This window comes from Schistocerca americana, chromosome 2 (genome assembly GCF_021461395.2).
Source record: "Schistocerca americana isolate TAMUIC-IGC-003095 chromosome 2, iqSchAmer2.1, whole genome shotgun sequence".
Lineage (NCBI taxonomy): Eukaryota > Metazoa > Arthropoda > Insecta > Orthoptera > Acrididae > Schistocerca > Schistocerca americana.
In genome coordinates this window covers 412,989,777-413,002,203 of record NC_060120.1, presented here as the reverse complement: position 1 = coordinate 413,002,203, position 12,427 = coordinate 412,989,777, and the positions used below count along the sequence as shown (strand labels likewise).

At 40.5% G+C, this 12,427-nt stretch overlaps 1 protein-coding gene across 1 annotated transcript in view; it reads right to left on the bottom strand.

Annotated features, from left to right (window-relative positions):
* Positions 1-12,427, bottom strand: part of LOC124594061 (macrophage mannose receptor 1-like) — an 82,554-nt gene that overhangs the window by 32,984 nt on the left and 37,143 nt on the right. The gene's annotated exons all lie outside the window — the stretch shown is intronic.

Here is a 12,427-nt window from a genome sequence, read left to right as displayed (position 1 = left end):
ACAGTTCATTTTCAAGTAAATGGGTTTTCATAGCTAAGTGCAGTAAACATTGGATGTGTTAAATTAATATCATCCTACATTACGATCTATGGATCAAAATAAACTGAAGAACATCAAGAAGAAAATTGCTCATAATAACATACCCACGAAAGCAGTCAAAAATAATACATTGTTTATTATGGACAAAAGTAATTATGCTGAGAAAGTGAAACAACTCATCAAACTCAATTTCTGCCATATCCTCACCAAAAGGTGAACCTTTAACGGAGAAAGTATAAACTTCATCAAGATCAAGACCTGAATCTAAGTAGGCCTATTTGATCAACATTAACCCAGTAGCTCCTAAACTGTGTAAACTCCCTAAACTGCACAAGAAAGGCCAATATTTACGACCTCTTGTGCCAGTCTACACCTCATCAAACCACAAAATTACGAAATAATTACATTTCCGTATCAAAACCAACACAACATTTCAATCTAAGCTTGGAATTGTAAATTCAGAGGACCTTGTTAAGAAAATTAAAGACAATTTCGAAAAAAAGTTACTACATAATGAAGCTCTCAGTGATCTGGAATACTGGGTGAAAAATTCGTCAACTTCTTAAACCGCAACATAAATGTCACTACGAACACACAAAGTCTCAGAATTTACAAAAAATCCACCACAATAGACACAGTAATACTCTCATGTTTACAGTTGTTGGACACTTGGCAAAACTTCCTTTCTCTCCTGCAATTAATGGAAGTTTGTGATTCATCTGCCGCAAGACCAAAATAAAATTTTATTCCACTATTGAAAGAGGTATCTGGGTATAACTTGTATGGCAAAAAAGTGCGGTTTATTCAAGTAAAGGAATTAAGATCCAACGATGAAGTTGTTATATGTGGGAGGAGGGAAATGGATTCGGCTGCATCTTTTCAAACAAGAACCAACCCGAGATCTGCCTTAAGCGATTCAGGGTAACCACAGGAAACCTAAACGTGGATGGTCACTCGGGAATTTTAACGCCTTTCCTCCAGAACGCGAGTGCAGTGACAAGTCCTGCCATCAGACTCCTTGGATGGAAGTGGTTTTTTACAATGGAATAAAGTAAAAATATGACAGTCATTTACTTCAGATATGGTGGTGTATGAAGTAGTTAGCTTTAGCATATTAAACGAATGAAATTTAATCCCATCATTTTTAAGTATAAATTTACAACAACTAAGGACATTTTGAATCCTTCAGCGGCACTAGAAATAACAGCAGAAGAAATCGGTCTGATGAGAGATGCTGGGAGACATAGTGCAGAGGTATTTTGAAACGAGAATACGATTGGCTGAATCAAAGATTGAAACATGTGATAGATACATCGCTTACGATTCTGTCCAAATTTGGTATAACTGCTCGTAATATTATAGATATGGTACCAACAGATTCATCAAAATTCTCTGGTCTAGTTTTACAATCTCGAGGGGATATAGATCTCGCCACTTAATCTGTTCTTAAAATACAGGGTATTTGAAAAAGAACTCCCTAGTTTTAAGTATACATGTAATGGGGAAATAAATGAAAAATTACATCGAGTAGATATTATGAAAGAGAATTCCTTCAAGTTTTGTTTAATATTAGTAGACGTCAACTTGGGATCTATTTGTTGCCCATTACATGTCTAAAGAATATTCCACATTTCGCCATATATTCACCAACATATCAAGTGTAGCTGCCCCAACCGCCACGACGATTCTTTCCCGTAAATGACTGATGTCTCTGATATTTTCACTGAACACAATATTTTTTATGTGTCCCCAAACGAAAAAGTCCAGTGGGGTTAAGTCTGGGCTTCGTGGTGGCCAGCCCTGCCTATCCACTTTCCTGGAAAGCCTGTGTCAAGAGCCGCACGCGCATAGTTTAATGAGGTGGAAAAACACAAGCCCCTTTTTCCGCCTCAATATCGTCCATTTGGGGAAAGACGTACTCTGTCAACATGTCACAGTAAACTTCCCCGTTTATTGTTTTTCCTACAAAAATGAAAGGACCAATCACACGGTTTTCCATCAAATTGTACGAGACATTAACCTTGGAAGAGTCACGTTGATACTGAATAACTTCTCGTGGATGCTTTGCCCTCCAATTCTGCAGTTATGACCGTTAACTGTTCCACTGACATGAAATGTAGCCTCATCAGAAAAGAGAATCTTTTTTTAAAAAATGGACACCATCATCAATTCTGTGTAGAAAGTCAACAGCAAACTCATACTTTTCGGTTTTATCAGTAGGTTTTATTTCATTTAACAGTTGTAGTTTGTAGGCACGGAACTTACGTCTTTTACGCACAACATGATACACAGTACCTTTAGGTACTCCTAATTGTAGACTACGTCTGACAATGACTTCTTCGGGCTCCGAACATACAAAACATGAATCTGTTCAGCAATATCTTCAGAAGTTCTCGGTCTACCTAGTGTTTTTGCTTTTAAAGCGCTACCAGTTTCCTTGAAAGTTTTTGCTGCAGGTGGTTCACCACCATACTACTACTACTACTAAAATCCGTCTGAACAGGTCTTGGAAGGCCCAACGGTACCGACCGGCCGCCGTGCCATCCTCAGGCCACAGGCGTCACTGGATGTGGATATGGAGGGGTATGTGGTTAGCACACCGCTCTCCTGGCCGTTTGTCCGTTAACGAAACCGTCACCATCATACTGACGTCAAAAATTACGTTGCACTGTTGTAACTGACTTGGTTTTCACAAGCCAAGTAAACACTGCGCTTTCTCTTGCGGTGTACACTTTTTGCTGAGCTGCTCTGCGCTGCACTGCACGCACGCCTGGACTGAACTGAGGCAACAGAGGAAAAAAGAGTACTGGTGCAGTCTCAAGGTCAAGCACACCAGTCAACTGCAGGGGAGCCCAACTTGGTGAGTTGATGAATCAAACACCACAAACTAGAATAGTGTATGTCACTTTGAATAGGTTCTAGGACACATTAAAGTTAGGGAGTTTTTTGTCAAACACGCTGTATTTCGGTGGATAACTTCGGTATTCACTTCATAAGGACTATGTTGAAGAAATATTATATCTGTTAAATAAGATTTTGCCGATTATCGAACATTTTCATTATGCTAGGTTTACAACCAAATTTACAAACAGGCTGTTACACGAAAAAGATCAATTATGAAATAGACAAAATACATATTACACGTAGCCAATTCCCAGTGTTAACAACATGGAAGTAGCCATTTTACTTCCAGCAACAAAACAAATTATGGAACTTACGAACTATGCAATAATGTTAAATTATAAATTAAATTAGATTTTGGTAGTTTATATGACACCCGAAAGCTTAGGAGACAGCCGCTGGAAAACTGTCTAGTTTTCAGATCTCCTGTAGTGAGGAGTGACTAGACAATATTTTGAATGGGAATGGGAACTCATGTCCGGAATCATGCCGTTTCCGTGCTAAAACCATTTGAAAACATGTTGGTAACGCGACCACATTTACAAATACTTCATTAGGCGTGACCCTTTACATCACTTGTTTTACAGTCCCACTCAATAATATCTAAAGAAATTGATCGTGGATGCGTTGATGGGTTACTTGTTGACGAGTTCTCTTCAAAGTGATGCCGTAAGGTCTCTTCTAAAGGAAAGTGAGGCGGAAAGGATATGCGACGGAGCCTGAAGTGGTGAAAAACGATCTTTATAAAGGCGACGAGCAGTTCTTTCACTGCCGTTAGCTTTGCCATAGTAACTTACATGCATCAAATATATGCCTATGTTCGTCTGTGAAAATAGACTCGATAAGCAACCTGAGCTATCAATAATCGGAATCTAACCTGCATAACGCTGTGTGCGTGTTGTAGTTTCAGTGTCATTAACGGATCGTTGCAACGAAAAGTTAAAACTAACATTTGGATAAGCTATATAACTGCGTATATGAATATGAAAAACTACAGGTACAAATGAACCTCTAACAATGAATATGTAAGCTATCTGACTGCGTTTCTGAATAAGAATTTACAAGTGGTACAGAATCTGGCTTGTGCAACGGAATTACGTGTTGTCGTGTGTCAGTGTCTCTGTTTTGGGCCTATGTCTGCACTCACATCGTTGGATGACTTCCTTTTTTCCATGTGGTTTACAGCAATTCGCAGCAGCATGCAGCAGCAGCTAAAGCATTTTGTTACTAAGGATCAATTTAATAAAAAGGAGTTTGCTTGGGTCCCGTTAACTACTGAATAACTTATGAGAAGGGATTTCATACATTAAGTCTATTTAAAACTTCAGAAATCATCATGAGCTATAATAGACAATGACATACGTATCAATAATGGCTGAGTGCCAAGTTAACAAATTATTTCAATTTAAAGTTACATTAACATTAAATAACCACAGCATATTTATTAATTAGATTTGGAGTTTAATTATTATTATTTGGAGGATAAGGAGGCTTCCTTAAGTGACAAGCAAAACATGGGACTAACAATCACGAGCCTGCCGGCGCTATGGCCGAGCGATTCTAGGCGCTTCAGTCCGGAACAGCGCTGCTGCTACGATCGCAGATTCGAATCCTGCCTCGGGCATGAATGTGTGTGATGTCCTTAGTTTAGTTACGTTTAAGTAGTTCTAAGTCTAGGGGACTGATGACCTCAGATGTTAAGTCCCATATAGCTAAGAGCCATTTCTTGAATCACGAGCCTAATTTTGCAATTGCGCTTTACGCTGTGCTTGCGCATTTTACCTTGAATTCCATCTTCAAGCGTAGTTAAGTCATCTAAATCTCCCCTGGCTATATAAATGAAATCAAGCCTTGAGTGTGGTAAGACTGCCATCATCGACGTGAGGGCAGCATGACACGTCCTCTGTCTCCGATCTCTCGACCGACACTACACCTTCCACTCTCGCAGACAGACCTCATCTCACAACAATGCTTAGAATCGCACTCCCATGTTTCACCCACAGATTGTTACTATTGATATCTGTGTGTTTATTTATTTCGAATTTTACACAATGCGAAGAATATCGTTAAGTTGGCTATATTATTTTCAATGTAATGGAGGGTTCTGACACACTCCTTAGCCATTCAAAAGGATCATGACGGCGTGTTCTGCAAACGTGCACTCAACCATGTTGCTCCAACAGTCACAGACACGTAAATGAGACTCGAATCAGGTCAGAGAGGTAGGATGGACATCAAATGACAACAGTCGAATTCAACCACCCTCACAGTGACTACCCTGTTGAATATCTATCTAGCAAACATGTTTTCAAACGGCTTTAGCAGGGAAACGGTACGTTTACAAACAAACGTTCCTATCAAAATACACTGCTGGCCATTAAAATTCCTACACCATGAAGACGACGTGCTACAGAAGCGAAATTTAACCGACTGGAAGAAGATGCTGTGATATGCAAATGATCAGGTTTTCAGAGCATACACACAAGGTTGGCGTCGGTGGCTACACATACACAAACAGCAGTTGACCGGCGTTGCCTGGGGAAACGTTGTTGTGATGCCTCGTGTAAGGAGGAGAAATGCGTACCATCACGTTTCCGACTTTGATAAAGGTCGCATTGTAGCCTAACGCGATTGCGGTTTATCGTATCGCGACATTGCTGCTCGCGTTGGTCCGGATCCAATGAGTATTAGCAGAATATGGAATCGGTGGGTTCAGGAGGGTAATACGGAACTCCGTGCTGGGTCCCAACTGCCTCGTATCACTAGCAGTCGAGACGACAGGCATCTTATCCACATGGCTGAAACGCATCGTGCAACCACGTCTCGAATCCTGAGTCAACAGCTGGGAACGTTTGCAAGACAATAATCATCTGCACGAACAGTTCGACGACGTTTACAGCAGCACGGATTATCAGCTCGGAGACCATGGCTGCGGTTAACCTTGACGCCGCATCACAGACAAGAGCGCCTGCGATGGTGTACTCAACGACGAACCTGGGTGCACGAATGGCAAAACGTCTTTTTCTCGGATGAAGCCAGGTTCTGTTTACAGCATCATGATGGCCATATCCGTGTTTGGCGGCATCGTGGTGAACGTACATTGAAAGTGTGTATCCGTCATCACCATACTGGCGTATCACCCGGCGTGATGGTATGAGGTGCCATTGGATACACGTCTCCGTCACCTCTTGTTCGCATTGACGACACTTTTAACAGTGGACGTTACATTACCCGTGGCTCTACCTTTCATTTGATCCCTGCGAAACCCTACATTTCAGCAGGATAATGCACGACCGCATGTTGCAGTTCCTGTACGGGCCTTTCTGGATACAGAAAATATTCGACTGCTGCCCTGGCCAGCACATTCGCCAGATCTCTCACCAAATGATAACGTCTGGTCAATGGTGGCCGAGTAACTGGGTCGTCACAATACGCCAGTCATTACTCTTGATGAACAGTGGTATCGTGCTGAAGCTGCATGGGCAGCTGTACCTGTACACGCAACTCAAGCTCTGTTTGACTCAATGCCCAGGAGCATCAAGTCCGTTATTACGCCCAGAGGTGGTTGTTCTGCGTACTGATTTCTCAGGATCTATGCACCCAAATTGCGTGAAAATGTAATCACATGTCAGTTCTAGTATAATATATTTGTCCAATGAATACCCGTTTATCAACTGTATTTCTTCTTGGTGTAGCAATTTTAATGGCCAGTAGTGTATTATGTACGCACTCCCCACTAGAAGTCCTAGAAGTTTATAGCGGAAATTTCCGAACATCTAACACGCAAAATGAGATGTTAAAAACTGCATCCAAAACATAATTGATTCATCAACCTATTTTTCCAAATTTATTATTCCCGATGCTCAACAAAGAACTTAATGTGACTTATCTGAGCCGTGGCACTTAATTGGAGGAATCGCTCTCCTGTTGGTTCGCGATTTTTGGGGGAGTTCGGCCGGGAAGGAGTGAGCTGTAGCTCGGGAGGAGCTACAGGTACGAGAAGTGGCGAAGCAAGTGAGGCCGCTTGCAGACAGAGGTACGTCCGCGCGTTGCGTAGAGGTTCTCTCTGGAGCGTCAACCAAAGCAGGAGGTCGCGTGCGCCGAGCCGGGCAGACGCGCTGTGCTCCTGTCGGTCAGTTGCGACCTCCGTGTTGTGTTCGTAACCCGATATGACCACTGTACAGGAGGAAAGACCGGCGGCCTTCACGTTCTGCCTTTCCATCCTAGACTTAGCCGGATCACAAGTGGCCAATTCCGACTTCCGATTCTGTTGAGGTGCTTGTCTGACAAAAGCCTGTTTTGTGTTTGTAAAAGAGGTCTTTCGGAGGCTACTTTTGAAGTCCTAGTCGAACTTGAGGACATTGATTTGCTTAGTGACGTAATGAGCCTACCCTTGATACGGGCAATCTTTTCGAGGCCGGACTATGTTTTTGTCGTGGAAACGCTATATAATGGTAGTTAGGGTGCTTCCTGTCTCTGTATAAGCCTGTTAATCCATCACTAAGTTTTGTAGCCACTGTTAATATTCGGTAACTAATCTATTCGCCTGATCTTATTGTTTAAAAATTCTCATCCCCTGTAGTATAATGTTAATTCCGAGGATTGCTAAGTATTGGAAAGATCCTGCTCGCACAAACTTGTCTAGGAAGGTATTTATGGTTCCCTTGGAGCTGAAATGGTTTTCATTCCCTCAATTTGAAATGGTTGAATCTTGTAATTTAAAAATTATTAATTTATAATTGGAACCTGTTGTAGCTGAGTACGATCTATTGGCCTGTCATCCCCGAGTTAACGTGAAAAACGTTTCCTGCACTTTTCCACCGTCGTGATTGACGGTAAGTCTAACGGTCGCTATCTCAGCGACTAAGCGATCTCCTATCGATGTGCTACGATTTCAAGACTGAAGGTGTAAAATTGCAACTATTAATTTTATTCAGTGTTGTGTCTCACTTCTTAAACGTACTTGATTTTATTTGTACGGCTGTTAAGATTAATACTCTGGGCAGTTTTGGCATGTGGCAAGTTAACGCTTATTAATTAGTAATTCGAATGAGCACTGTACTACATTCTTCTTAAATACAAAATTTGTATTTAAAGTTTTCTGGATGATTTCTCTTGTTGGTCAAGTTTACGCTTAGTAATAATTCATTTTAAAGAGCAACGATGCGTACGTTTGTTAAATACAAAATTTTATTTAAACTGTTGTGGATAAATTTTCTTGTTGGTCAAGGTCTGTTTAGCAATTAATACTTCGAACGAGAGCTGTGGCGTATTTTTCTTAAATATTAAATGTTTATTTAAATAGTTCTGGACGAATTTTCTTGATGTGGAAGTTGCGCTTGGTAATTCATAATTCTAGTAGGTGCGATGGCGCATTTCTCTTAAAGACATAATCCATTTAAATGGTTCTAGACAGATTATATGTCGCTAAACAAACGCTGAATAATTAGAAATTCTACGTATCATGTAGACCAAAGGTTGCATTTCATTGGCAGGACACTAAGAAGATGCAACATGTCCACTAAAGAGACAGCTTACACTACACTCGTTCGTCCTCTCTTAGAATATTGCTGCGCGGTGTGGGATCCTTACCAGGTGGGATTGACGGAGGACATCGATAGGGTGCAAAAAAGGGCAGCTCGTTTTGTATTGTCACATAATAGGGAAGAGAGTGTGGCAGATACGATACGCGAGTTGGGATGGAAGTCATTAAAGCAAAGACGTTTTTCGTCGCGGCGAGATCTATTTACGAAATTTCAGTTACCAACTTTCTCTTCCGAATTCGAAAATATTTTGTTGAGCCCAGCCTACATTGGTAGGAATGATCATCAAAATCAAATAAGAGAAATCAGAGCTCGAACAGAAAGGTTTAGGTGTTCGTTTTTCCCGCGCGCTCTTCGGAAGTGGAATGGTAGAGAGATAGTACGATTGTGGTTCGATGAACTCTCTGCCAAGCACTTAAATGTGAATTGCAGAGTAATCATGTAGATGTAAATGTAGATCATTTTTTGAAAATATTTTACCTTATTTGAATCGCTGTCAGTACTTAGATTCCGAGCAGTTTCCATGTCAGTTAAACCTTTGCTGGATAATCAGTAATTTAGTTGCGCTTTGTGACCAATTTCTTAAATAATATGATGTAAGCTCTTTCAGTCTGGAACCGCGTGATCGCTACGGTCCCAGGTCGAATCCTGCCTCGGGCATGGATGTGTGTGATGTCCTTAGGTTAGTTACGTATAAGTAGTTCTAAGTTCTAGGGGACTGATGACCACAGATGTTAAGCCCCATGGTGCTCAGAGCCATTTGAAACATTTTTGTAAGCCCTTACTGTTCTTGTTTTTTTAGTGGTTTTTTAAGTGGAAGAAAGATTTGCTTAATTTTGGGTCATATGGTAACTGATGAAAATGTATGTAAATAAAGTTATTGTTATAATCGAAGGTGCGAAAGATGCTCTCGCCGCCCTTCCACCCCACAGGCTTGTGTGCTGACCCTTGTGATCTGTACTTGTTCACGTCATTTCATTATTCTTAAAAATTATAGAACTGCAATTCACTAGTTTGACGAAGTCTGTAAAACACGCCCTAGTCAAATTAAACGTGCCATTGCCAACACAACATAGAAATTCATATTCTCATAAAGATCAATAAAGACTGTATAGCTCACATTGTACTACTTTTTACAAGGTTATTAATAGATTACAAGAACATATAAACAACAGCAAGAATAATAATTCTAACCTGAACCTGGAGATTTTGTAAAGTCTTTCACAACAGGATGCACACGAGCCACTTTGTTGTCGCATGTGTTAGGAAGCAGACATGTTTTGAGCTCGCTCTGTGAACTATCACACCATTATAATTGTATATCATTTCTCTGGACTACAAATGTGAAAGTTAAAAGAAAGCGTACATTATATCACCTCTTCAAATGACATCACGGTCAAGTTGTAACGCCGGAAGTGCATATCCTCCTATTTCCATCTATTGCACTATAATTTTTTCCTTGTTTTGTTACCTCAAGATATGACATTTCTGTGTCTTTATATATTGTAATTGTTTTACTATTTGTATATATATATATATATATATATATATATATATATATATATATATATATATATATATATATATGCATTTATGTCGATGTATAATTGGTTGTTTCGTAAATATTATTCGTATTTTTACACTGGGTCTTGCCTAGGGAAAACTATGCTATCGAACGAATACATCGATAGGTTGTGTGGAGAACCAAAGTGTTTAGGATCTTTGGTAGTGTGAACTCGGCCGCGTGGAGCGCGGGCAGAGAGAGTCTGGCTGGGGTAGGGTGGTGGAGCAGGTGTGTTGCGTGACGCTCCCGCGAGTTGCCGCGTGTTCGGGGTTTGGCAGCATGTTATTGCGCTCGACTTGCTATGATAGTTTCTGACACGATGTCGCGGACGGAAAGCATTAGCTGGCGCACATCGAGAGCCCGTTTCGCCTGGTGACCGTGTCGAGAAGAAGGCGCGCCAACATCCAGCTTCTGCAACAGCGACGGCCGACAATGAGTGACTGTCGCCACCTCCTCGACCTTCAATCAACCAACAAGGAAGACTCGAAGCACGTAAAGTTTTAGAACTGTATATCAGACCTCAGCTTTTAAAACTGTTGCATCACATAAATACAGCAACTTAGCATGAACCTTCGTTGCTCATTGTCCCAATTGCATTACCAAGCAGGGTCCCTTCCTTTTCCGGAATGAACCCGAGTGTCGTTGAAATTCAAACGCCAGTATTAAAGTAATATCATTCCGTTTCACTTCTTTAATTTCAAAGTTCAGTTAAAATATTCATAGCTGGCTACAATATTTAGATTACACAAGCACAAATTAAGAGTGCGAGTTTTGTTACCATATTTTAGCTTACCTGTGACTGCAGCTCAGCTTGGTACGTACTAAATTTTACAACTGTTAATTGTTCAGAACCATTTAATTCAAGTTCAAAGTTAAATCTCTTATTTCTAAATTGTGTAAATTCAAGTAGCTTTTGAGATGATTGTTGAGGTAGCCCAAGACTAACCTTATTTTACTGAATTTCGTAGTGCTTCAGAAACAAATCTCACTATTAATTTCAGTCACTAAATTAACTTTGAATTTTCCGGTTTTATTAATTCTTTTGCTAAAATTAGGTCAGAGTGTAGCGAAATTTATTACTTCCGACAAACTTTCAGTTTTCACACAACACGTGTCAACCTTCAGTTGCCACGCTTTTAGTGCTAATTATATGTGCAATAACCTCTCTTTTTCAGTTATTATAGTAGTTGTCCATAGGACTGGCGACCGCAATTTTCCTCAAATCTCAAATATCTAATTACCACTAGTTATTTGTTAACGTAACGACCGCACATTTACTTTCTTTATTAACTTTACCCCTTTTCAAAATTAATTTCCACCAGTTTCATTTGCATTTTTCCTTTCATTTAGATGTAACCCTTTCCTCCCTCTTTACCGACAGATTAACTTCGGTGACGATTGTTTTTCCCAAATTTCCATTAGGTACACGCAGTTTAATTTTTCACTGTCATTAAGGTCGATAAGTGAGGGGGAGGGTACAAAGTCTGTTTATTTAAAGAGAACATCAAGTATAAATCTGCTTCTAGCACAAGAGGAAGCAGCCTGGGAGATTATTATCAAGACTTCGACTTCATCAACTTAAGAACGTCCATTCCTTCACTGTGTTCACATTTAGATATTTAAAGGTGGACAACAAGTTCGACTATTTTTTTCAGACCCTAAAGTGATAAGACAGATGATCAAAGTGAGCTTCGATGCTGAACAGAAATACACTGCCAGTTAACCGGACAGAGAAGCTACTACTGAAAATTTTATAATTTTATTTTGTAGTAAACCTTGTGACTTAATTAAAGACTGTGCGTCCAACTCTAATAGTCCACAGTTTTACCGGAAAACCGTGCTGCAGACTTGTTAAATGGTTTAAATGGCTCTGAGCACTATGGGACTTAACATCTGACGTCATCAATCCCCTAGACTTAGAACTACTTAAACATAACTAACCTAAGGAGATCACACACTTCCATGCCCGAGGCAGGACTCGGACCTATGGCCGTAGCATCAGCGCGGCTCCGGACGAAAGCCCCTAGAACCGCTCGGTCACAGCGGCCGGCGCAGACATGGCCATTTCTCATTTGTCTGTACATCTGTGCCCACTACAACTACTCCTCTGAGACTACCATATGTTTCGTCATTGTTCTAAGAGGCTCACTATCAACCATGCCCTGTATGAATGATTCAAATGCTTCCTTCTACCGGTGAGCATTCAGGGAAGCCAGAGAACACCCATTTACACAAATATTCAGCCATATTTACAGAACTATATGTATCTCGCTTTTTACAGTTGGTGATTGGTAAGTGACATATTTATCAGATGTTTTCACACCAGTACTCCAAGCAAAGGACGCTTTTAAGATACTGTTTGTTGTTGAAAAAATCGTAA